Genomic DNA, 27,402 nt, shown 5'->3' on the forward strand with positions numbered 1-27,402 from the left:
CCTCAGACAGACCAAGCAGCTTTGTTAACTTAGCTCTAGCTCTGTTGGATGTTAGTGTATTAAAGTGAAGAGATGGAATATTGTAATACATAGTGATGTTAATATTAGACAAGGCCCTGTAGTAGATAGAAAGAAGTTTCATGTTGGAAAACTATGTAACTTTGTAAAAGTGACTAGAAGTAGCCCTTTGTTCCATGCTGCAATTCTGTAAATGTACTGTGTATGTGAATGAGAGAGAGAATGTTTTAGGAGAGAGAAGTGTGAAAGCCACTGCATTCTCAAATGGTCAGAGGAGGGGCTGGAAGCTACGGGTACATCTAGAATACAAGTCTCTTTCAAAAGAGAGCATCTAGACTATAGCCAGTACTTTTGAAAAAGTGAGCCGCTTTTTCAAAAGAGAGTACCCAGGCAGTCAGGTTGTTCTATTTCGAAAAAAACACAGTTTGTATTACATAGCACCTTTTTTTGAAAGAGCACTTTTGAAAAAAGGCATTATTCCTTGTAAAATGAGATTTTCTGCTGTCGAAAAAACTACCATGTTCTTTCAACTTACTTTAGAAAAACCCAGCAGCAGTCTAGATGCAGGGGACGTTTTTTAGAAAAAAGGCCACCTTTTTTGAAAAAACCCTGTAGTCTTGACACACCCTCAGAAGCACCAAATAATTATCAAATAAGTGAAAGCACACTGAAGATGCAGACTACTGGGGGAAAAATAACAAACCCCGAAATTAGTGGCAAGCACCCCTTGATAGGGAATCAATAACAACTTTTGCCGGAAGGATAACACCCCCGAAGGGTCATCAGCATATGATTATCAAAGGACTCTGAGAACAACTTCTTCCCACTAAGTATATGTCGTAGGAAGATTGATTGTGATACCAAGTGACTGATCAAGGCCTAATGAGGCAACATGCATAAACTTGCAGGGAAGGAAAACCCTATAAAGAATGGGGTGTCTTATATGGTTCTTTGGGTTCTGTTCTGCTAAGACCAAGTGGAGCATCAGTCCAGACTGACAAGAACCCGGCTCCTTCCTCACACTCAACCTATCTGGCCAATAGGTCAGGCTGAGCAACAGACTGGTAACTCTTCCATCAGTAGGGTGTGTGTGTGTGTGTGTGTGTGTGTGTGTGTGTTATATTATCAATAAATGTGGCATATTGCCTTATCCCTCTGAAAAAGGTCCTGTGTGCTTCTTATAAGCATAATACAATGATTGTCAGTATTTCATTGTATGTAGTTTTGCACCCATGACAATTTCAAATTCAAATATGCAAAGGTTTTAAATTTCAAAACCAGTTTTAATTTGGAAGATATCCACTTTTGCTCAGCAATAGATTTATTTTCACTTGAAAAAAGGGAATTTTTGAGAGAATATTTTACTAAAATTTGATGAAGTGTTAGTTTGTCACTAGACATATGCTTCAGTCTATGGGCATAAGGGAGCACGAGATTATACCCCGCTTCCTCTACTTATAGCACATCTAACATTATGGGGGAGAGTAACCTCCATGGTCCATTACTCACTTTCCTGCACAAGTGAACATGAAGTGGACAGAGCAGAGCCCTGAGCAAGGCATAAGCTGCACAGACCTTGAATTTAAGAAGACATAGGGGCTACGTCTACATTGGCATCCCTTTCCGGAAAAGGGATGCTAATGAGACGAGTCGAAATTGCAATCCGCGGGGGATTTAAATATCCCCCACGGCATTTGCATTTACATGGCTGCCGCTTTTTTCTGGCTTGGGGATAAGCCGGAGAAAAGCGCCAGTCTAGATGTGATTCTCTGGAAAATAAGCCCTTTTCCGGAGGATTTCTTATTTCTACTTTCAAGAATAAGAAATCCTCCAGAAAAGGGCTTATTTTCCGGAGAATTGCATCTAGACTGGTGCTTTTCTCCAGCTTATCCCCAAGCCGGAAAAAAGTGGCAGCCATGTAAATACAAATGCCGTGGGGGATATTTAAATCCCCCGCAGATTTGCAATTCCGACTCATCACATTAGCATTCCTTTTCCAGAAAGGGATGCCAATGTAGATGTAGCCTCAATGTTTCTTACAGAATAAAGGCTATTGAAAAGGTACATCCTTTGTAATAACCTAAAATAATCCAATGTTTGTAACAGAAGCTACTATTAATTTTGTACATTTATTAGCTATATCATTTTACTTCATTCTGCATGAAAATGAGTATTGTGAGTAATTTGGGAAAAACACAACATTTCCCAACAATTTTATTATTTTGGTATACAGTACCAAACATGACAAGACATATCATGGTACATGTAACAGCCCTATCTGATGCCAAGTCTCCCAACCCAGAGTTTGGGTGGTGACCCAGTGACCCCACTGCCTTATGACCCCAAAAAATCCGATAGTTATGTGCTCCCCAGTCCCTCTAAAGTTCAGTAATTTTTGTATGTTAGTTATCGTGGCAATGCACTGAGCAATCTGATCGGCTACTCTGCGGGGGTGGGGAAGGGGGAAGGGGGACCCAGGCCCTCCCTCTCCACTAGGTCCCAGCCCAAGGCCCTAAGGTGTAGGGGTTAGCAACTCTCTACCCAACTGACGGGGCATTTCCCCGAAACTCGTTAGTCCACGGGCACCAATATGGCCCTGCACCAGGCTGTTTCCTCTCCCTCCCGAGGTCTGGCGCTCCCAGCTCTCTGACCCCCTTTCCTACCAAGATCCTCACCAAATTTTCCTCCTTGTGTCTGCCGGTGCCTCCCTGGAGCCTTCTGCATCTCAGGCCTGTTCCGGCCTGACACAAACCTGCATCAGGATGCCAGGGAGGCGCAGCTTCAGGAGGGCACAAGAGCCAGTGGGCCCATTCAAAAGGGCACTAGATCATCAGGGAGAGGGGGTCCAGGGTTAGGGAATCCTCCCTAAAGGGCAGCTGGAGAGCACTTTGGAATAGGCAAATCCGCGGGGGATTTAAATGTCCCCCGCGGTATTTGCATTAACATGGCTGCAGCTTTTTTCCGGCTTGGAGATAAGCCGGAGAAAAGCGCCAGTCTAGACGTGATTCTCCGGAAAATAAAGCCTTTTCCGGAGGATCTCTTATTCCTACTTGAAATAGGCTTTATTTTCCGGAGAATCAAGTAGGAATAAGAGATCCTCCGGAAAAGGCTTTATTTTCCGGAGAATCACGTCTAGACTGGCGCTTTTCTCCGGCTTATCTCCAAGCCAGAAAAAAGCGGCAGCCATGTTAATGCAAATACCGCGGGGGATATTTAAATCCTCCGCGGATTTGCCTATTCCAAAGTGCTACATTAGCATCCCTTTTCCGGAAGGGATGTCAGTGTAGACACAGCCATTCTGGGAAACATTAAAAGAAGTATTGTTTGCTAGACACATGAAGTAATTATTCTGTTCGGATTGGTACTGGTGATGCCTCACTTGTAGTGTTGTATCCAATTACGGGCACCATATTTTAAGGAGGATGTGGACAAATTGGAGAGATTCTAGAGGAAAGAAATACGTTAGAAAAAAAGCTTTAAAAAGTTCACCTATGAGGAAAAGTTCAAAAAACTGTGCAACCTTAATCATTAGAAAAGAAAACAGAAGGGTTAAGGGTTGTTAAAAAGAGAACGAAGATGAATTGCTCTCCATGATTACTAAGGTAGGATAGGAAGGAATACATTTAACCCATTAGGTTAGATATTAGAAAAAACTAACTATAAGCATAGTTAATTTCTACAGTAGGTTTCTGTGGGAGGTTGTAGAATTTATTATTGGCGTTTTCTAAGAAGAGTTTGGACAAACACCTGTTATAGACGGACTAAATTTACTTGTACTAAGTAATATTGTACCTAGCAAGTAGATCCATTGAAATTATCTTTTCATAGAGTACTGGTTACTGCTACTATTAATAGTGCTACTACTATGCCTCATGGTACTTAGTCAACATGAGTAAATGTGGCCTTTGATCACTGCAAGTCAGATTTTCCCTTGCCCTTAAATGGTTGTTCAGTGTGGGTAGGGGTAATGTCAGCCTTCTCCACCCCCCCCCCCCGCATGGTTTGCATGAAGGCTAAACATTTTTGCTCCCTCTCTACTCTCCAGGGGCTCCCAATGGTCCAAATGGGTGGCAAAATGGTAAGATCATATCACTTTTTGCCTTCCTGCTCCGGCCTACAGGACAGGTCTGTCGATAAGAATAAGCTATACCCACACAATGTGTATTAGCAGACCCACTTCCCTTGTACCCATAGAATTCATCCTCAGGATAGTGAGTGATTCCAGTGCAGGTCATATGGAGTGTCACAGCTCTAGAGGGAATACCCAGAATTCCCGAACATGTCAAGGCAATGCCTCCCTGACTACATTCAACAGGCCTCGTTATCTCCCTATACCAGTCTTATACCAGAGTAAGTCTATTGAATGAGATTACTCCTGATTTATACCAGTGTGAGATTTTACATTAATAGCAGAATGTGTCCAAACATACTTCCAATTTACAGGAATCTATTTAAATGGAGATGCCTTTTTATGGAGAATAAGATACCAGCATTATAAATTAAGCATCAGTTTATTTCCATTAAATATAGCTTATGTTTTTATTCCTTATCAGTTTTCAATTTTTTCCTTAATATTTGGGCCTTCTTATGTTGGCTTCACTAGTCTCTCAGGCTCTTTCAAAAGAAAAGAAATTTCATTGAGATTCACTGGTAGATGACAGATGGATTCTGCCTTATTGCCTGAGGCATGAAATTGCAGGTGACACATGATATATGATAATAAAAGAGCACCATCAAGCAATCAGGCCCTGTCCTTTATTTCTGTGATGTCATCAGAATGCAGGTGGCTTACCTCTGAATCTTTAAGATTCTGAATAAAATGGTGTGCATTGTCTAGAGTTTATACAGAGAACTTTTATCTCCCCAACTGTGTGGTCTCTGTTATGATAATTTTGGAGTGAGGCCACCTCTGCTACTCTGTGCTTAGCAGGAAGTTATCAGAGATTGGCTGCAAACCTTTACATACTCTATTTCTTTCCTAAAGATCCTAGTTTTTTTTAAACTTTTTATCAATACTCGAACAAATCCTGGTCCATGACAAAGAGGATGTCAGAAGCATAAGGCAGCTCTGCTGACCAACCCTCAAAAACAGGGAACACGCCAATTTCCATCCTGGTGTTTTCCCACCATATGCATATGATATTTACAGATGTTTGCTTAGAAGCCTTCTCCTCCCCCAATTTCCTAATGGTTTGGGATTTGGTGATTGGAGACAATGTCAGTGTCTTATTGAAAGCACACCGGTGAACTGTTTGTTTCAGAAGTGTCAACTGAGCATGAGCGTATGATTACCGTAGTCACTGGTGGGGGAGGGGACAGGAGACTTCGTACGCTCCCCCACCCCCAGGCTAATCTGGGCCTGGGGATGAGGGAGAGTACCAAGTGTCTTGCCCTCTGGGTCACCTACGCCAGGGGCAAACCTTGCTGTTCAAAACAGCTGGCAGCTCCATGTAGGCGCTGTATGTCCCTACCCAGGGAGGGGTGGGGGTGGGAGGAAGAAGGGGAGGGAGCTGCCAGCTGTTTTGAACAGCCTCAGGGTCTAGGGAGGGTGGGCTGTGGGCCAGATCAAATGCTTGGTGAGCCAAGTCCAGCCTGTGGGCCGGATCTTGCCCACCTCTGAACTAGAAACACATGCATCCAACTAGAACATAAGAAACAATGCAATGTCCCTTGTGTGACATACCGATTAAGCAAAACAGCTCAAATAGCAAGCCACAGAGGAAACAAAATTCACAGAAATTTCAATAAATAGTTTTGAACAAATGTATTTCAGAAAAATCAACATTTATTCACAAGTCCCCCTTGAACAAATAGGGAGTCAGTATGTGTCTACAAAATTATTCATTATTAATTACTTGTTCAGAGCTAGTTAACATTATTGAAAGAGGTATATTAGGTTTCATTTTCTAAACTGTCTCCAGAATGCTGACACTGATTTGATGCCAAAATGATGGACAACTGAATCTTATATTCCTGAGAGAATCTTTTCTGATCGTCCTTAAACCTCTGATAAACAAAGACGTCAACACAGTTGGAGTGAAATCCTGGCCTCATTGAACTCAAAGAGAGCTTTGCAATTGAGTTCAATGAGACCAGTATTTCACTCACGTGAAGTTATGGACTTAGTATCATAAGCTTTCGTGGGCATGGGAAGTGTGTTTTGCCCATTGAAGCTCATGATATTTTGTATTCATAACAATGAAAGGATTCACACATTGATCTGACCCTCTGTTATTTAGGTTGCCCAACACTTTCCATAAAGAAGCCTTCTTTTCAGTTGCTTTTAACTTAGCCAAACTTTAACTGTTTGTGGGCTGAAATTTCAATGCTGGGTATATGCCTCACTTTTTTTCCTGGAAAATTTCACTGGAACGGTTCAGTCATTTCCAAGAAAAGGAAAATAAGTTGATTGATAATGTTAAAAATTCTGGTGGCTTTTTCTGTGAACAGGTCTAGCATCTCTATACTTTGGAGCAGGGACTTGAAATTTGTCAGAGGTGGTATTTGTGTCAGGGATGAGTCCTTTACTGTCTTCATGAAAATCAACCCAAATTTGGCCAAAATAATAATGCTGTGAATAATTCCAGTTGCACATCTGCAACAGAGACATCTTAGGGTGCATCTAGACAGCACCCTCCTGTCGGAATAAGCTATGCTCTTTGCGCTATGCAAGTTGCATAGCTTTTTCAGAGCCTAAGTTGAAAGAGCTTATTTTGAAATTTGGCACTGTGTAAACAGCGCCAAATTTCAAAATAAGGCACTATTCTGACAAATCCCTAATGGAACGAGAGTTACAGGGACGTCGGAATAGCACTCCCGCTAATTTGGGAAATAGAGGAAGCGTTTAAAGATGCGACGTTGCTATTTTGGGATATTTCTGGTTCCTGAAATAGTACCGCAGTCTAGACATACCCTCAGAGGACAACTCAGCATGCCCCAGCCCAAGCTGAGCTGGACTTTCCCTGCAATTCCTGCTTGTCTGCTGTGTGCAGGGAGCTGAAGGAGTAAGATGGAAAGGCTGTGGGGAGACTAGCACTATCTGGGCAAATAAAATGGGTCTAGAAGCCAGTTAGGAAAAGGGGATTGGGAGACAAGACAGATCTGTTGAGAAGCTGGGTGCAGAAGGAGCAGGTGGAAATGCTGGGCAAAGAGTTTGAGACAAGGAACTGGATGTGGGGGCTATGGGTTGGACAAATAGCTTGGGGATGGAGTGGAGTGGGAAACTGGACAGGAACCAACCAAAAGGGAGTCCAGAGGTGGGAAGGAAAAAGGGAGAATAGCTGAGGAGCCATTAGGGATGGAATTGGGTCTGAATGAGCAAGAATGGAAGGGGAATGGGAGTTGGAAGGAGACTGGGACTGGGAGGATGAATATGGAAGGCTAGAACTGGTGGGACAAAGAGACTGGGGCTGGGGTGATAAGCCAGAAGATCATAGGACAGGACTGAATATATGAGAAGAATGGAACAGGGCAAGGGCGAGAAAGGGACAAGTTGGGAAGGTCAGGACAGAATGGGTCAAGTTTCAAGGGGAATTAGGCAAAAGTGTCTAACCAGTACCAAACTCTTCCCCAAAGCTGGAATGGAATTTGAGATTCCAGAGTATGTGATCCTGCAATTAAAAACTCAGAGAGGGATAGCTGTGTTAATTCATAATTTTAAAAATGAGTAGTCCTATAGCACCTTAGAAACTAACAAAGATAGATGTGTGTATGAGTCATGTATATACACACACACACACATACTCACACAGAGTATCATGAGCTTTCGTGGGCAAAATACACTTCCTCAGATGAGCAAAGTAGGGTGCTACAAGACTATTTATTGTTAATTAGTGACTATAATACATATCTAGAAAGAAGCTGAATTAAGGTTACAAAAGCAACTTTACCTCAGGCATTTTGTACCTTCTGAATGCTTGAATTTGAAACTTTAATACTGTTTTCCCAAAAAAATGTTTGTGTGTGTAATTTACACATACAGTAAACTGTCCCTCTGATAGATGTGTGTACTGCATACAACTTCACAATGATTTCCTTGGTTCTGGACAATGTCTTTAACTTTGAAACACATCTATTTAATATTGAACTACCGCTCTCCTTTTCAGGCAGCTACAGAAAATGTAATTCAGTGAGTCCAAGGCTAGCTCTACAAGTCCAATACTATGTGTCCATGACAAAATCTAATAATAGTTTAAATCAAAAAATATAAAATGTTATTTTGATTCAATGTCATAATCCCTCCATGATCAGCTATGCTGATTCAAAGATGTATCACCCATCAAGCAAGCTCTCTCTCTCCATTTTTAATGTGCGGACCAACAGGCTCTTTTCCTAGTGAATTTTTGCTTTTTCAAATTACTGGTTAAAACTGTAATAGCAAAGATAAACTTAATTAAATAGATTAAATACTAAAATGTAATTATGTTTTAAATTAAATGTAAATGTTTAAATGTATAAAAACTTTGTAAATGTGTTTTTGCATTTTGCGCTGAAAGCCCATATATATATATATATATACATACATATATATATATATATATGGAGCAATTGACCACACATAGAACTGTCTTGCAAATTTCAGAGTAATAGTTTGTGTAATTATATTGAATCAGAGGGGTCCTAATACTTTGTTCATAGCTGGGGAAAAAAGCACATGTAATACTGAAATGAAATGTTATTACAGTCCCACTTGCTCATTCTTTGAATTGACTTAGTGATTACTTTAACATCGACATCAGTGAAAAACATTTGACATCTGGCCTAGAAAATCAGACAGCAGACCGCAGAGACTTTGATTAAAAAAAACTTCATGTAATTTTCTCCAATCAGTAAGTTGGCCTATTCTTTATCAGAATGTAGGTTTCTCTCATCACCTGCAAATTTTAGGAAGGCCTTAAAGGAATTAAAAAAAAAAAAAAAAAAAAGAACGCTCAGCAGCTTTCAGATATGTATCTCCTCTCCTGTATGAAATTCAACCAAATAACCTGATTATTAGTTTTACTGATGATTTGATTTCTTTTGTTAGCAAAGAGTCTGCTGTTTTATTTCCCTACTTACTTTTATTCAATCCTTCATTGGAGTTTCTGTTTTATTCTTTCTGTGTGATAATTTAGCAATGCTCCTGTACACAACACACACTTGTGAAAAGTGAGATTGCAAAATACATTTTTCATACCAATCGCACATCACTGATCCCAAGTTAACATAATGTAAGCACCTTAAATTCTGTATTTGTATATCCTCCTCTAGTACACTGCTACTCTTCATTGGAAAAGAATAAATGTTAGCACAATATTACAACAGAAATACTGAAATGAACTGCACTATGGTATCATCATGAATTAAAGTCACAGGTTCAGACTCCAGCTCATGACACAATACAACAGGGCATCAATGAACTCATGCAAGAAACACTGCAGTAATGAGCCATCATGCTGGCTTTTCTTTGTGAAGCAAATTCATATGAGGAAATTTGATAATTAACTTATGTCCAACAAACTAATTTCAATATATCTGTTTTCAGGTCAGAGAAAGTTGCTGAAGCCACTGCAAATACTTCTTTCCCATCTTCCTCTTCTGTGACAAGGACAAAGTCTCTGCTAATATAATGTCACAGTAAATTTGCTTATCTCTTATGAACAATGAGGTGTGCTGTAAAATACGTTAGTACTATTAAAACATTCATAATCAAATCCTAATAAAATTACAAAGTTGGAATGAAAGGAAACTACAGTGTAACCTTAAATCATGTGTCACAATGTTGCCCTCAGAAAGGCTAATGCATAAAAAAAAGTCCTCTACGTATACATTCTTTTTTGCTGGCTTACTTTTAGAAAGGAGAGGGAAGAATCTGGTACACCAGAAAGAGAAGGGGAATTTATATTTTCTGCATAAAGTGACAACAGAAAGGGTTTGTCTTAAGCCTAACGATATGGTACATTTCAAAGGTGCTGACCCAAATGGGTCAGTCAATCCAGAATGTTTCACTGGGGAAGGAGATGACTTCTCTTGCTTCTTTTGATTGTGCTGCATTTTGATAGTGGCACCTATGAGTGTTCCTTTTTTTACAATGCAGCATTTGTGTCATACAACAAGAAAAATAACACTGCTACTGCTACATGAAGCAGCACTAATAAACAAAAGTGATAATAATATATAACAAATTTGACCACATAATCATAGTATACTTCTTGGGGCAGAGATTATGTCCTTCTGTAGAGGTACGTTTAGACTGCACGCATCTTTCAAAAGACACTTTTTCTAAAGTTTCTTTCAAAAAAGTGTCTTTCGAAAAAGAGTGTCTAGATTACATTTTGTGGATTGGAAAATGGATCCGCTTTTTCGAAAAAAAGCGTCCTGACTGCTGGACGCTCTTTTGAAAGAAAAAGCCACCCGGAACCACTTCTGCCAGGGCATGGGGGCAGCATTTCCTTCCGGGTGCTGCTGCCCGCCCTTTGCAGAGACGCGTGGTTAAAGGAACCCCTCTGAACACCCATTGTTCTGCCCCTGCAGCTGCCTTTGTTGTCCCTCTAGGAGGTAAGCAAGGTATTGCAGTGCTTGATTTGAGTGTCCAGCTTCCTGGGAAAGCACAGCAGATTTTTTTGTTTGGAGGTTTTCCTGATTTGGATCCCTTTTTTTTGCCATGGAGCCAGAGCTGCCCCTGGGCAGATAATGGCCCCACACCATCCTACTGCAAGTTTCGCTGCATCTGCATGACAGTCATGAGACTACTTCCCCATCTGGACCCAGACCAGAGGTATGAAAGGTTCGCCTGTCATGCAGCCCCACTGCCCGTGCCTCCAAACTTCTTCATGGAGAGGCGTTTTTGGAGGCTTGACACCAGCTCCGACTGGTGGGACCGCCTCGTTATGGAGTTGTGGGATGACCAGCAGTGGCTCTGCAACTTCTGGATGCGGAAGGCCACTTTCCAGGAGCTGTGTACCTGGCTCACCCTGCTCTGCAACAGCAGGACACCCACCTGCGGCCCGCCATCCCCCTGGAAAAGAGGGTTGCTATTGCCCTCTGGAAGCTGGCCACCCCCAACACCCATTGCTCCGTGGGACACCAGTTTGGAGTGGGAAGATTTACTGTCAGGTCCATCCTGATAGAGGTAAGTCATTGTAGGGGGACAGGCACAGTTGGGGGGGAAAGGGGGTAAAAAAGGGAGACTGTCAGGAAAGGGCAAGGTGGAGTGGGGGATGGGGTGGAGTGGAAGTGGGAGGGAGCTGCTGGGGAGGGGGAGGGGGAGGGAGAGTTCTGAGGAGGTGATTCCCGGGGTGTTTGAGAGAGAAGGTGAGTGGTGGGTTCTCCTCCCAAGAGATCAGGCACCCCTTCTAAAATTTTGTTGTCTGTTTATTTGTCTCTTTCTGCAGGTGGTGAGGGCCATCAATTCTGAGCTGCTGAACAGGCTCGTCTGTCTAGCAGACCTGGACAACGTTGTGGCCGGCTTTGCTGCCCTTGGCTTCCCAAACTGTGGAGGAGCACTCGATGTGACACACATTCCAATCCGTGCACCACCCCATCGAGCAACCCAATTCATTAACAGGAGGGGCTACTTTTCAATGGTTCTCCAGGCCCTGGTCAACCATCGTGGCCAGTTTACTGACATTTGTGTTGGGTGGTCAGGGCTGGCACATAATGTCCGCATGTTCAGGAACTCCTACCTCTACCGGAGGCTGCAGACAGGAACATTTTTCCCGCATCGTGACTTTGCGCTTCGGGACATGCACATGCCGGTGTGCATAGTGGTTGATGCTGCCTACTCCCTGATGCAGTGGCTGATGAAGCCCTACACCAGCCACCTGGATGCAAGCAAGGAACAGTTTCATGCTCATCTTAACCAGGCTCGCAACCAGGTGGAATGTGTGTTTGGATGTTTAAAAGGGAGATTCCAGTGCTTGCTCACATGGCTAGAAATAGGGGAAAGCAACATTCCTGAGGTGGTGGCCGTGTGTGGCGTTCTCCATAACCTGGTGGAGAGGAAAGGGGAGGCCTTCCTACTAGGGTGGGGTACAGGTGCTGATGGTCAGGAGAGGCACTTTGATGAGCCCCGGACAGCTGCCATCTGCCAGGCTCACCAGTCTGGTGTTCGCATCCAGGAGGCCCTATGGGAGCGATTCTCTAATGGAGGCCACTGACTCTCCTGAGGGCCTCCTGTCTGGGGGGTTGGCCCTGGCCAAATACAAGCTTCCCTCCTAAACCCTCACCCTGATCCTGTTTGTAGAAATAATAAACACCAGGTTTTGTCTGAAAAGAATAACGTCTGTTTTATTGTTATAAATAACAATAACTGAAAGAATGTTGAAATGTTGCAAACATGTACAATCTTTTGTTTAGTGTACATAGTTTTTTTCTCAAAGCATACTTTCTGCATCAAAAATAAACATTTTCTTAAATACCCAACATTGTATTTAACTGGGGTGGTGTGGGTGCTTAAAACCTGGAGGAGGGGAAGGGGACTTGAAACCTGGAGAGGGGAAGGGGATCAGGTTGGACGGTGCTTGCCTGCTTGCAGACTCCTGCCGCCTCATGTTCGGGGTCAACCATGGTCTCAGGATTGAGTGGGGCAATTGACTATTGGCTGGACAAGAGAGGATAGGAGCACTTGGGTCTGGGAGGCTTGGGAGAGAGGAAGGCCAGGGAGATGGGGGGCACTGAGGAACTGGGAGGGGTTAGGAGGGGATGGGAGAGAAGGGGGATGGGGGACTGAGAGGGCTGGGGGAGAGGGAGGTACAAGGGGGGAGGGGATGGTGCTGTGGAAGGGGGGTTTGGTGTGCTGGAGGAGCAGGACCAGGCACAGGAGCAGGCAAGCCACAGACCTCCCTGAGGGTATGTCTACACTACCCCCCTAGTTCGAACTAGGGGGGGTAATGTAGTCATACGGAGTTGCAAATAAAGCCCGGGATTTGAATTTCCTGGGCTTCATTTGCATAAAGCCAGCTGGCGCCATTTTTAAATGCCGGCTAGTTTGGACTGCGTGCCATGTGGCTACACGTGGCATGAACTAGCTACTTCGGATTAGGAAGCCTAATCCAAACTAGCTAGTCCGTGCCGCGTGTAGCCGCGCAGCACGGGGTCTGAACTAGCCAGCATTTAAAAATGGCGCCAGCTGGCTTTATGCAAATGAAGCCCAGGAAATTCAAATCCCGGGCTTCATTTGCAACTCCATATGACTACATTACCCCCCTAGTTCGAACTAGCGGGGTAGTGTAGACATACCCTGAGAGTGGCACACAGGGACATGCACTGCTGGACATGCTCCTCCATTAGCCGATCATGCCACCGAGCCTCTGCCTCGGTCCTCTCTCGCAGCATGGTGTTGAGCTCCTGACGGGCCACCACATGCTGCCTCAGGATGTCTGCATAGACACGCCTGTGACTGCGGCTCCCATGTCCCCGGGATGGAGGTGGGGCTGGGGTGCTGTGGCCCTCTTGCACGGCTGGTCTGGCTGTGGAGGAAAAGAGGAAGACACAATCAGTCATGTGTGCAACAGCTGTCCAAAAGGGCATGCCCTCTCCTTCAGACAGGGGACTCAGACGTTCTGAAGGTAACACCATGTGTGACCTGGGCATCGGCCTGAGCATCACAGGGGTCCCGAAGTGCCAATGACAACCCACCTAGGTGTGTTCTGGACATGGTTTATGCCACCACATGGTGCGCCCCCATGTGTCACACTCTACCGCTGGACATGTTTGCACATGCACAGCCAGTTGCATGATGTCCAGGGTGAGCATTACAGGTTTCCCTTGTGCATCACCCACTGTGCACCCACCTCCCCCACCCTGTGTGTTACACGACTTCACTGCACTCACCTGCTGCTTCATCTCTGGCATCAGATGACACCTGGGAGGCCTCTGGGGTCTGGATGACTGGTTCCAGAGTGAGGGTCACCGTCTTCTCGCTCTCTTCCTCCTCCGGCACCATCTCCCCATCTCTAGACTCCCTGGACTGCTCTAGTTCCTGCTCTGGCGTGTTTACCACAGGGTCCCCCAAGCCAGACTGGACGAGATTCCGTGGTGTGCCCACCACCAAGGATCTGGGCCAGCTCAGAATAATAAGGGCAGTAGTAGGGGGCTTTCCCAGAATGGGAGCTCTCCTCCCTGGCCTTAACATAGCCCTGGCACAGCTCTTTCACTTTATAGCGCACCTGGTCCTGGGTGCGGGGGTGATGCCCTCTCTTGGCCAGGGCCTCTGCCATTCGACCAAAAATGTACATGTTTTGCCGCCTTGTGTTCAGGGCTTGTAGGGCCTCCTCCTCCGACCAGAGCTCAAGAAGGGTCTTGAGCTCTGGCCCAGACCATGCCGGTGCCTGGCGTTTGGAGCCCCTGGTTGTGTCCCCAGAAGGCTGCCTGGTAAGGCCAGGAGGGTCTGGGACTGGGACATGGCTGCACTGGAAGAGCCATGTACTCTGGCTGCTTTGCTGCCACAACTGGCTGTGAGGGTGACTGTCCCTTTAAAAGATGGCTGCAGACAGGAACCAGAGAGATGCAAGGCATGCCCCGGACTGTCCATCAGGGCTTCTTCCTGGAGGCCCTTTTTTTCAAAAAAAACCTGGCTCCTCATGTCCACACACTTTTTTTTTGATGGATCTCCATCGAAAAAGGCGTTCTTCCTCGTGAAATGAAGAGTACCGCCATCGAAAGAAAAGCCACATTCTTTCAATTTAATTTCAAAAGTATGAGGCTGTAGTTTAGACGCAGGTGAAGTTTTTTTCGAAAAAAGGCTACTTTTTTTAAAAAAACCCTGCAACTTAGACACAGCCTAGATAGCAGCTATCCCCTTGTGGGTATTACCACAATACAAATAGTCATGCTAATTGCTTTATTCTTTATATCTCGCTTTTGAAAATCACTCTAATAAATCTAAACTATTTTCAAAGGGGGCATTACCACTTAACTATGAATTATCATAGTATAACTATAACAAATAAATTATTATGATGAAGGTTGGGTGACATTTTGTTGAAGTTGGTGGGTGTGACAGATGCCCTTCATTTATGAGACAAAAAGCAGTTAAGCTCTTTTTTGGAGTCAGACAACTCCAATAGAAACCACCACCCAAAACATATACAAGGATGGTCAGAAGCTAAGCTACATAGGCAAATACAGAGGGCTATGTATTGTTTGGTGAAGCTTTATGAGTACATGTATGTCTTTTACCAGTAGCATCCAAAAGTAGCCAGAGACCAGGTAAGAAATGGAGTAAAAAAGCCAAACAGAAAAGAGAAGCACTTGCAGCATGGTCCTGAGAGAAAGATAAGAGGAATGGGCAGAACTGTGATTGGAAAGAGACTTGGACCTGTGCACAAAGAAACTGTCTCCTGTTGTTTGATTCCTACTGTGTCCAGGTAAACAAGACTTTGTGAATATTCTTTCTAAATAAAAAGGACCTCATACCATGCTCAATGTTTCTTCCCAAGCAAACCACCTGCAAGGCCCCCAATATTGGCTGTTTGGATCAAAAGGGATATTGGTATCTTTTATACAAACTGTGATAGTCTTGCATACACAAAATTCTGATTATCCATTTTCCCTCATGATTATGTTTTTAAACAATATGAGATGTTCATTCCACTACCCCATTTGACTTTGGAACTTGATCTCTATATATCTGCTCAAACCCCAAGGGTACGTCTAAACTACATTGCTCCATCGACGGAGCCTGTAGATTTGTTGTTTTGTCAAAGGTAAATGAAGCTGTGATTTAAATGATCGCGGCTTCATTTACATTTACATGGCTGCCGCGCTGAGCCGACAAACGGCTGATGAGCTGTTTGTCCGCTCAGCGCGCTAGTCTGGACGCTCCCCTGCCGACATCAAAGTCCTTTGTCGGCAGCCCCGGTAAACCTCGTCCCACAAGGAATAACGAGGCTGCCGGCAAAGGGCTTTGATGTCGTCAGGGGAGCGTCCAGACTAGAGTGCTGAGTGGACAAACAGCTGATCAGCTGTTTGTCGGCTCAGCGCGGCAGCCATGTAAATGTAAATGAAGCCGCGATCATTTAAATCACGGTTTCATTTACCTTTGCCTATGTGTCTAATCTACATGCCTCTGACGACAGAGGCATGTAGTCTAGGCACAGCCCAAATGTTCACCAAAAAGCTTTGAATTTTTTACTACATTATGAACCACACTCTGAAATCCTTTGATTTAAATATGTACCGTGGAGATAGTGATTCTTTACATTAACTCTATTTTATGCAATGTATCTTACAGAAGTCTAAACTCAAAATATATTGAACATGACTCATCTAACATTGAATATTCTTTGTCTTCAAAAGACAAGGTGAGTGAGGTAAAATCCTTTATCGGTCCAACCTCTATAGGTGAAAGAGACAAGCTTCTAAGCCACACAGAACTCTCCTTCAGATCTGTCTTCAAAGTAAGACACAAATATATATGAGAAGTTCTACCTGGTATTTGCTAGGGGAGGCAATGATCCTCAATGAAATATTGATAAATATATTTGGTGGCATGCTAACATTTTTCTAACCATATCAGCAAGTTTTGTACTAATACTGGGCCAGTAAGAAGGTCTTTCTAATCATAATTCCCCATGCAAATGCATAATATAAATAAATGACACAGCATTTCTTTCCATAATATTTTTTCTCCTTAAATAATTACAATATTAATGCTAACTCATCACAAATAGAGCAAAAATATGATTTCATTATTTATCTCACACCAGCTCTCAAATACCATTGACTTGAGCATCCGTTGTTCTGCATTATATTGAAAGAAAAAACATCATACTTTAAATTTTTTATGTAAAACATAAACAGTTAACTAGTTCATTTTAAACAAAATAGCAGATTTGATTAAATATTTATTTAAATTCTCCATCAAAACAAAAATTAACTCTCAAGAAAAAATATCATTCTCCTACTTTCCCTTCTTTGTGTCTTGTATAGTACATATGAACTGCCATACCAGGTGAGAGCAAAGTTCCACCTATTACAGTATCTTGTCTTCCAAGAGTGGCCAGTGCCAGGTGCCCCAGAGGGAATCAACAGAAAAGGTAATCATCAAGTGATCCACACCTTGTCGCCCATTCCCAGCTTAAAGGTAACAGAGGCTAGGGACTCCATCCCTGCCTATCCTGGCTAATAGCCATTGATGGACCTATCCTCCATGAATTTATCTAGTTCTTTTTTGAATCCGGTTATAGTTTTGGCCTTCATAGTATCCTCTGGCAAAGAGTTTTATAGGTTGATTATTCATTGTGTGAAGAAATACTTCCTTTTGTTAGTTTTAAATCTGCTGCCTATTAATTTCATTTGGTGACTCCTAGTTCTTGTGTTATGTGAAGGAGTAGATAGAACTTCCTTATCTACTTTCTTTACACCAGTCATGATTTTATAGACCTCAATCTTATCCCTCCCCCTTTAGTCACCTCTTTTCCAAGCTGAAAAGTTCCCGTCATTAAAATCTCCTCATATGAAAACAATCCATACCCTTAATCTTTTTTCTTGCCCTTTTCTGATATATATTTTTGTTGCCCTATTCCAATATATATTTTTTCAGATGGGACAACTATATCTTCACACAGTATTCAAGATGTGGGCATACCATTGATTTATATAGAGACAATATATTTTCTGTCTTATTATCTATCCCTTTTTTTAATAATTCCCAACATGCTGGGTTTTTTTTTAAACTGCTGATACATGTTGAGTGGATGTTCTCAGAAAATTTTTCACAATGACACCAAGATCTCTTTCTTGAGTGTTAAAAGCTAATTTAGACCCCATTATTTTATATGTATAATTGGAATTGTTTTCCAATGGGCAGTACTTTGCATTTATCTACATTAAAATTCATCTGCCATTTTTTTGGCCCAGTCACCCACTTTTATGAGATCCTTTTGTATCTCTTCATACTCTGCCTACAATTTAATTATCTTGAGTAGTTTTGTATCTTCTGCAAATTTTAATTTCTATTTGCCCCTTTTAGCAGGTCATTTATGAATATGTTGAATAGGACTGGTCCAAGAACAGGCCCTTGGGGAACACAAACAACTATTTACTTCTCTCCATTTAACCAGTTACCAATCCGTAAAAAGACCTTTCTTCTTCTTCTCATGGCATCTTACTTTGCTTAAGAGCCCTTGTTGAGGGGCCTAGTCAAAAAATCTTTCTGAAAATCTAGGTACACTATAACCATGGGACCCCCATTGTGCACATGCTTGTTGATTCTGTGGAAGAAAACAAGCCTTCACTCTGCGTTGTCTTTAAGCAACAATTCCTTCAGAGAATTCTATTTGGTGGTGAGGCATGATTTCCCTTTATCAATAAATTATGTGATATGACAATATTGTTCTTCACTATTGTTTCAACCAGTTTTCCTGATACTGAAATTAGGCTTACCAACTGGTAATTACTAAAATAATCTCTGGAGCCCTTTTTAAAAATTGGCATCAGATTAGCTATATTCCAGTCATTTGATACAGAAAGTGATTTAAATGATAGATTCCAGACTAGAGTTAATAGTTTTTCAGTTTCACATTCGAGTTCCTTCAGAAATCTTTGGTGAACACCATCTGGTTCTGGTGACTTTATTACTGTTTATCGGTTTGCTCCAAAACTGCCTCTAATAACAGGTCAATCTGGGACAGTTCTTCAGGTTTGTAACCTACAAAGAATGACTCAGGTTTGAGAAAATCTCTCATGTCCTCAGCTGTGAAGACCAATGCAAAAAATTCATTAACTTCCTCCACAATGGCCTTATCTTCCTTGAGTGATTCTTTAGCATCTTGATTGTCCAGTGGCTCCACTGGTGTTTAGCAGACTTTCTGCTTCTAATGTACTTAAAATATTTTTGGCTTTTACTTTGAATCCTTGGCAAGCTGTTCTTCAAATTCTTTTTTGGCCTTGTTAACTTCATTTTTATACTTCATTTGCCAGAGTTTATGCTGCATTCTATTTTCCTTACTAGGATTTAACTTTCACTTTTTAAATGAAGCCTTTTTGCCTCTCAATGAATCTTTTACTTTGTTGTTTAGCCACAATGGCACTTTTAAAGTTCTCTTTTTATGTATTTTTTTTTTAGTTTGGGGCATATATTTAAGTTGAGCCTCTCATAGTGTTTTCAAAAAGTTTCCATGCAGCTTGCAGAGATTTCACTTCTAGCATTGTGCCTTTTAATGCCTGTTTAACTAACTTTTTCATTTTGTCTAGTTCCCCTTTCTAAAATGAAATGCTATGCTCTTGGGCAGCTGTGGCATTTTTCCTGCCACAGGTATGTTAAATATATTATGGTTACCATTATCAAGCAGTCTAGTTATATTTACTGCTTGGACCATTTAAGACTAAATGGTCTTAAATGGGCTCCATTTAAGACTAAATCAAGAATTGCCTCTTCTCTTGTGGGTTCCAGGATCAGCTGCTCCAAGAAGCAGTCATTTAGAGGGTCAAGAAACTTTATCTCTGTATTGCATCCAGAGGTGACATGCTCCCACCCAGTCAATAGTGAAATCCCCCATTATTACTGAACTTTTTTTTTAAAATGTTAATAGCATCTCTAATCTCCCTGAGCATTTCACAGTCACTATCACCCGGTGGGTCAGGTGATTGGTAATACATCCCTATTGCTATATTTTTATTATTAGAGCATGGAATTACTATCCATAGAGATTTCATGGTACAGTTTGGTCAATTAAAGATTTTTATTTCATTTGATTCTACACTGTCTTTCAGATATACCGGCAGTCCCCGGGTTACGTACAAGATAGGGACTCTAGGTTTGTTCTTAAGTTGAATCTGTATGTAAGTCGGAACTGGCGTCCAGATTCAGCCACTGCTGAAACTGACCGCCAGTTCCGACTTACATACAGATTCAACTTAAGAACCCCAGGTGTCCCCAAGTCAGCCGCTGCTGAAACTGATCAGCGGCTGATTCCAGGAAGCCCCGGGGCAGAGCAACTCTGCCTCGGGCTTCCTGTAGTCAGCGCTGGTCAGTTTCAGCAGCGGCTGACTTGGGGACGCCTGGGGCAGAGCACCTGGGGTGCTGCTGGGTTGCTCCAGTAGCGCCGCTCCTCGGTGCTACTGGACCAACCCAGCAGCACCCCAGGTGCTCTGCCCCAGGCGTCCTGGTTCAGCCGCTGCTGAAACTGACCAGCAGCGGCTGAATCAGGACGCCTGGGGCAGAGCTGCTGGGGTGCTGCCGGGTTGGCCCAGTAGCGCCCAGAGCGGCGCTGTGGGACCAACCGGCAGTGCCCCAGCTGCTCTGCCACAGGCGTCCGGAGAAAAGCCTGGTCTGCTGGGGGGGGGGGGGGTACTAGCTGCCCCCCCTCCCCCAGCAGACCAGGGAGACGCACCGCGGTCCCGCTGCCCGGGTCCTCCGCGGCTTTGCTCCCCGTCTCCCTGGTCTGTTGGTGACTAGGGGTAGCTCGGGGACTGCCTGTATTGTCATGCCCCATCAGCACAACCTGTTTTGTCCTTCTGATATATTTTATATCTTGGTATTACTGTGTCCTATTGGTTATCCTTATTCAATCAAGCTTCTGTGGTGCCTATTATATCAATATCCTCATTCAATACAAGGCACTTTAGTTCACTCATTTTATTATTCTACTTCAAGCCTGGGTATATAACCATGTTGCAAACTTGCCACTTTTTAGTTATCTGCCATTTCATGATGTAATCAAATAAAATTTTTTTTCATTTGACTGTTTCTGATCAGATCCTGCCTGTATTTTACCATTTCTATCCTCTCCTCCTTATTTGGACATAGAGAATCTCCATTAATATATCCTTCCCTCAGCAATATCTCTGTCTAAATCATGTGCTTTTCTATTTTTTCTATTTTAATACCACAAACATTGATTTGATACCTAAGAGTTTCTATCTCTAGATCAAAAAATTTTCCCTGGTAATATTCTTACAGTTTTTATTGTTTATATAATGAAGAAACTTGTGCACTGTGTTAATTCCAACCAGTTATTCAATCCATTACATTTCCTTTGCATTAAAAATCATAATCCTGAAATCTTTTGCACTACGGACCCAGGCTTCTATTACTATATTAAGGCACCAATAGAATCTGCAGTGACTCAGAGGAAAGAATGTCACCTAGGCTATGTCTAGACTGCAGGCTTCTTTCGAAAGAGCATCTTTCGAAAGATCGAGTCTAGACTGCAGGCGGATCTTTCGATAGAGGAAATCCGCTTTTTCGAAAGAGAGCACCCAGCGAGTCTGGATGCTCTCTTTCGAAGACGGCCTCTTTACATTGAAGAACGCCTTCCTTCGAAAGAGGAACTTTCGAAGGAAGGCGTTCTTCCTCGTGAAACGAGGTTTACCGCCATCGAAAGAAAAGCCGCGTTCTTTCGAAATAATTTCGAAAGAACGCGGCTTGAGTCTGGACGCAGGGGAAGTTTTTTCGGGAAAAGGCTACTTTTCCCGAAAAAACCCCTGAGTCTGGACACGGCCCTACTGATTTACGAATACCATTTTAGGCAGTACCTTCTGTTTTTCTTGTAGGTCTGTGACCCAAATACTGACCATACCCAACTCTGTTTAATATTATTATAGGCAACACATGAAGGGTAGCTAAAATAGGGAACAAATTGTCAAACTAAGTTATAGAAACAAGAAGCACAAGTACATTTTGGAACAGACCCATTTTTGGGGAAAGGATTTAGAAATAAGAATTATGAGGGAGATTTATGAGGTGAAAATGATGAAAATTACAATAAACCCAGTACAGATTTCTCAGAGTTAGAAAGACAGATATTGATGACACATAGCCTCCTTCTAGTCTTTTAAATTGGGTAGTGGTCAGGACAATGACTACAAAAAGGGGTCCTTTTTAGATTTTGTATTTTTTACCCTTTGTATTATAGACTTGAAGGCCAGCAGGGACAATCATGATAATCCACTCTGACTTCCTGTATATTGGAGGCCAAGAACCTCACCCACCCAATCCTGTAACAGGCCATAATCTCTGCTTGAGATCCTGAAGTTCTGAAATCTTGATTTCAGTATTTGAAGCTACAGAAAATCCATCATTTAGTTTAGTTCAAACCAGCAAGTGATCTGTGCCACCTGCTGCAGAGGAAGATGAAAAAAACCTAGGATCTGTGCCATTTGACCTGAGGGGAAAATTCCTTCCTGTCCCTAAATATGGCGATCCATTACCATGTGGGTAAGACTCAGCAGCCAGACACCCGGGAAACAATTCTCTGTTGTAACTCAGAGCCTTCCCCACCTACCGTGCCATGTTTGGCCATTGGATAGGCCATTGGATGTTTGCTGTTAGCAGATGCTGGTGAACCATATGGCATCTTTCAGACGATAAATGTTTAGTGACAATATTTTAAAGAGTGTCAGATTTGCAGTCAGTGCAGCTGTGGAAAGAGCTGTGGTCTACCCTATCTCATGCATCATCAACAAACTTGCCAGCTAAGTTCTGATTCCAGAATCTTTATTATTGGTGATGATGTATGAACCAGAAAGAATACAGCACAGTTTATAAATATCATTCTGAGTTTGCAGCGCTGACAGGTATAATTTATATTAGATTTAATTTGCAAGCTGAGCAAGTTTTATATTGAAATAATTAACAGAGCATAAATATTAAACTATAAAGGGCCAATTCCTGACCTGATTTACACTCCATATCAGTGCAATTTACATAGAATTGTATTAAGTCTAAGCAGAATTTGGCCTTCAATGGTATTTTCACAATGCTATTTTTCTCATAACCACCACTCTTTTGTTGTTCTATTATTCTACATATTCTTAACTGCATATTGGCGCTATAGCCAGCCATGTTCACTTGGGCTTAAGGACAAGATTGTTATTTCTAAGGTCAGGCCAGCATTCTGGGTGTAACTTGAAATGACCTGTGCTACACTCACATTTTTTTATACAGCAATGACACTCAAAGGAAGAAACAGTGAAAATCGCTGCAGCTTTCAAATTAAGTAGATAATGGCAATAACATCTGCTGGGTAAAACAAAAGGAGAGCACAACTCTCAGTTTCATTTAAAAAAAAATTAGGTCACATAATAGGAGAATGAAAACAAGCTCTAAATGATACATCTGAGTAGAACAGTCCTTTTCCTCATACTATAGTCATTCGAGATAATTTAGAATGAGTAGAACTTTATTTGTCATTTAAATATGCACATTAATGTTGTATGCCACAAAGAAAGCTGTATCCACATTCCACTCTAGAGCAGAAATATTATCCTATAATTCATATGGAAATTTATAACTGAAAACAACTGCAAATCAGACAGTCTAAAACCCTTTTTTGTCGAGGCTTATATTATACACAAAAATAAACTTCCCATTAGTTCATTTTTACTTTCCATAAACAACCAAGTAGCAGCTATCATTTAAAATGAATGTTTAAAATGTTTAGATACTGTAAATAATATGAAATATGGTCAAGAATAGCAATGAGAGAGTGCCTTCATTTTGAACAACTGCTAGGCATTTCAAGGCTACTTAGAGTAATCAATCATTGGAATGAAAAAATGTGTGTGTTAGGGTGTTAGTTTAGCATGTCACAGAAGAGGGCACCAAGCTGTAAAACCACATGTGGTGGTGTGTAAAATATAGTACAATCAGATGGTGACATCTCACAGCTTGTTAGTTAGTGAACATTTTTAATCAGCTGAGAATCATCAGGCAGTTGAAACTATGTGAAATGAGTCTACAGAACACAACAAATTAGTAGTTTCAGCAAAGAAGCTAAGTTTGGAGTGGATCTGAAACATGAACTACAGTATCTGGTCATGTCAGCACTGACACTCTTTAGTGCATGGGTTCCGAAATTGGGGGCTGTGCCCCCGTGGCGGGGCGTGAAGAAATTCCAGGGGGGGCTCAAGGTGACATAGCCCCTCCCCCTCCGCGTCAATACCCCCCCGCCCAAGTTTTGCTGCTATTTTTGTTTTTCAGCCCCAGTCAGGTTTTTTTTTTTCTCAACAACTGTTGCTGCTATTTGGGGGGGGGGGGGGGGGGGGGAAGGGGGAGGGGGAGGGAGAAGTAGGGTAAGGGTTTCTCAAAAATCAAAAAGGGGGCATGATGCCGAAAAGTTTGGGAACCACTGTTTTAGTGGGACAAGAGGGCAATGCTTACCCACTGCTGTTTTGTGAATAACAGGTACAGGCTATTGTTATGCTCTATGTGTTCTATAAAGGCTCTAGGGTTGTCAATCTATCACCCTTAATAAGCACTTAATTCTCACCTGTATACACCAAACAAAAGAGGAGAATAATATAATGTTTTAGGGACTTGTGTTTAATTTGTAGATGCTGGATGGCCTAAAAGAATGAACATGAAGGTGATTAGGAAGTCCTGAAAGTAGCTGCAATTCAAAATCTGCAATTTTTGCTTGCAGTAGTTAAATGTATCATAAAATTTTCAGAATCTCCCATAACAGAGTTCTACAGACACTACAATAAAGTCATAGTCACAAGTTTTTTTTCTCTTAACACACTGTGAAGTCAAATCCAGTTCTGCCACTCATGCAGGAACTTAGCGTCTGTAAAATGGGGATAACAATATTTATATACTTCACAGACTTGTTGTGACTAAAGCTGTTTGAATTATTTTCTATCTTTATATTTTTGACAAATATAGTACTTTATCAACTGACAAATTATTTAGATGCATACTGAATTTTACCAATTTATTCCTTGCTCACAATTGTTTAATAAACACTGTATACATACATTATCAGCCACAGGATTGTTTGCAAATGATTTCTTTTGACTTTTCATTGTTTGGAGCGGGTGACTCGTCACCTAAGTCACACAGCATTCTTTTTGCTCACTTAGAGTGAGTTTACACAGCAGCGTTATTACGGAATAACTGATGTTATTCTGAAGTAACAAAGAGCTTGCCTATGCAGCAAGCCATTATTTCAAAATAATGGTGAGCTGGAGGACTTCTTATTTCACAAGGAGTAAGGGAAGTCCAAGGAAGAGTGCTCTTCCTTTGACCGCCTGCTGTGTAAACAATGCCAAAAGCCGAATTAAGCTACTTTCACTTCTGTTATGCAATTGATGTAGCTGAAGTTGAATTGCTTAATTTGACTTTTGCCCTGGTGTGTAGACATGCCCTCCTTGAATAAAAAAATGTGAACAGAAAAATAATAGATACTAAAAAATGAACGCTAAGAACTGACATGCTTTTTCATGCTCTAACCCCCTTGTTCACATTCATGTGTGTGTCAATGTGGTATGGAATTAATTGAAATACAAAAGGCCAGCATAAGCCATACACCATACTTAAGTCCCACTCAAAATAGCATTACAATGAGATTTTGAAGTGAAGCATGGGCCTTGAGTGGGCCCCCAAGTAGCAGTGAATTCCACTACCAATAAATAAAAACCCTGTTGTCATCAGCTGAAGGAAAGAAAAGAGTGTGCATCATGCAGAACCAAATAGCCACTTGCAAATTTAAACTGATGTTTATGAACAATGTTTGAGCCACATTAGCTGTGTCTGTGAGGACTAAAGAACATTTACAGAGTATACTGAAGATGCACGTTACTATACATTACTAAATATTTTTGAATTCATGTTTTTATTCTTGAACATATTTCCCATAACTTAACAAAATAAAATATACCTATTATGAACAAGACTAATGTAATCTTCCTGAGCAATAAAGCATGACACAGTAAACACTGTTGTTCAATAACATAATCTAGTAATGCAAGCGTTATGGCCTGGTGTCTTCCACTGACAATGTATGTAATTATGAGGTGTTACAGAGCAAGAGGATGATTCTCCCCAGCCACAGCCTAGAAAAATCTAATATTTCCCTTTCAGAAAATATGCTGAAACTTTGTATTGATAATTTATTTACCAAACACATTTCTCTCCTCTGCAGGCCACACCCTTCCTTGGCTTTACTCTCCATCCAATAATGTTCCACATACATGGAAAAATCTGAGAATACAGCAGCACAGAACTTCCAAACTTCTATCAAGCAAAACACTACAACAAATACCTCTCACTCTTCTCGTTATGGTTTGTTGAATCTTCCTTTGTCTTGTTGTATAATAGGAATAATGTTCATGGCACTGGAGTATACACACAATAAATGGCTTCTGTGGTTATCAAACACCTCAGCTTCACTTCAGCATTTAATCACCCACAAAAGCTATTTCTTTGCCTTGTATACTTCTCAGTCACAAACATTATCCCAAGGCTAACACACACCCTGGAGTGCCAGACCTTCATTTTGCCCTGTGAAAGCAAATCTATAAGAATGAAAAACCCCGCTATGAATTCTTTTAAATCAAAAAGTTAAGCATGGGCCTGACTTTCAAAATAGTCACAGGCAACAGTGTAATGTCAGGGAAAGGATATGGTGTATGAACATTGTAAAGATCCCAGAATTTTAAATGGTCTCTCAAACAAAGAGTACCTGATAGAAGTGCTCCAGAAAAAAACCCATGCAGCCATGATAGACACACACAGAAGATTATGATTATAACTTTATTCTGGGAAAGGGTTATGGGGAGACTTAATTTTGCTCTCAGTTTCTATATAACCCCTGAAACTTAAACTGCTCTGGATAAGCAACTGCTAGAACTTTCTAACAATAAGTATAAGGAGTTCAGACAAGCCTCTTTGACAGCCAAAATGATATTTACAGCATGAAAGGACAAAAAGAAACTTACTATAGTACTGTTACTTGTAAAGTTCTTTCTCCCCTCCAATAGCCAGATTAGCCAGTAGGCAGTACTCAGGAGCTGTGTTTACCCCATGGCTACATTGTGTCTCCTTCCACCAATACATACTCACACCTTGCAGGAAATGCTCTCTCTCCTTCCTGCTCTGTTTAGGTCAGTGACCTCTAAATCCAAGAGGGGCATGGGGGGAGCTGAGCTTGTGGAAGCCCTAGAGAAAGACAATGAAAATTGGTTCTAGCACAGAAAAATCAGAAGCTGGGGAGAAGCGAGAACAAGAATCAAAGACATGGGGTGGGGGGAGAAAACACGGTGGAGAGGGGAGTGAGCTTGGTAAGGAGTAAAGAGAGTGCATAGGGAAGAGACAGAGAACAAAACAAGGTGCCTCAGAGGGAGGACAGAGAGAATTAGGGATTGAAGGAAGGCAAAGAATGGAGTTTGGTCCAGTGAGGAGGAAATAATTTGGGGCTGGTTGGGACTGGAAACTAAGACTGGAAACCATTAAGGGGATAGGTTACACCAGGATCTAGATTGGGGGGCACTGGGAGTGGGGAAAAGGGGATGACACTGCAAGTAGGAGCAGAGATTCCCTGTGCAACCTTAATTTGGTGCCCTTGTGTGCATTACTTTTATTTCTTACATTATAATTATATTTATTAGTTTGTAATGTATCCATGACAGACTATATGGCACTAAGTAGTTCCTTTCTGGCTCTGCTTGTGTAAGGGGATT

General features: G+C 42.0%; 1 long non-coding RNA gene across 2 annotated transcripts in view; it reads right to left on the bottom strand.

The window, feature by feature from the left end:
- Window positions 1-26,786, bottom strand: part of LOC106731979 (uncharacterized) — a 46,829-nt gene extending 20,043 nt beyond the window's left edge. The window contains exon 1 of one of the 2 annotated variants that reach the window (XR_001368216.3): window positions 26,662-26,786. This is a non-coding gene — a long non-coding RNA (uncharacterized LOC106731979). Of the gene's footprint in view, window positions 1-22,226; window positions 22,369-26,661 lie in introns of those variants that run through there. The other variant, XR_003089210.2, reaches the window with a different exon arrangement.
- Between the last annotated feature and the right edge of the window lie 616 nt (window positions 26,787-27,402).

The sequence above is a fragment of the Pelodiscus sinensis genome, chromosome 2 (assembly GCF_049634645.1).
Source record: "Pelodiscus sinensis isolate JC-2024 chromosome 2, ASM4963464v1, whole genome shotgun sequence".
NCBI lineage: Eukaryota > Metazoa > Chordata > Testudines > Trionychidae > Pelodiscus > Pelodiscus sinensis.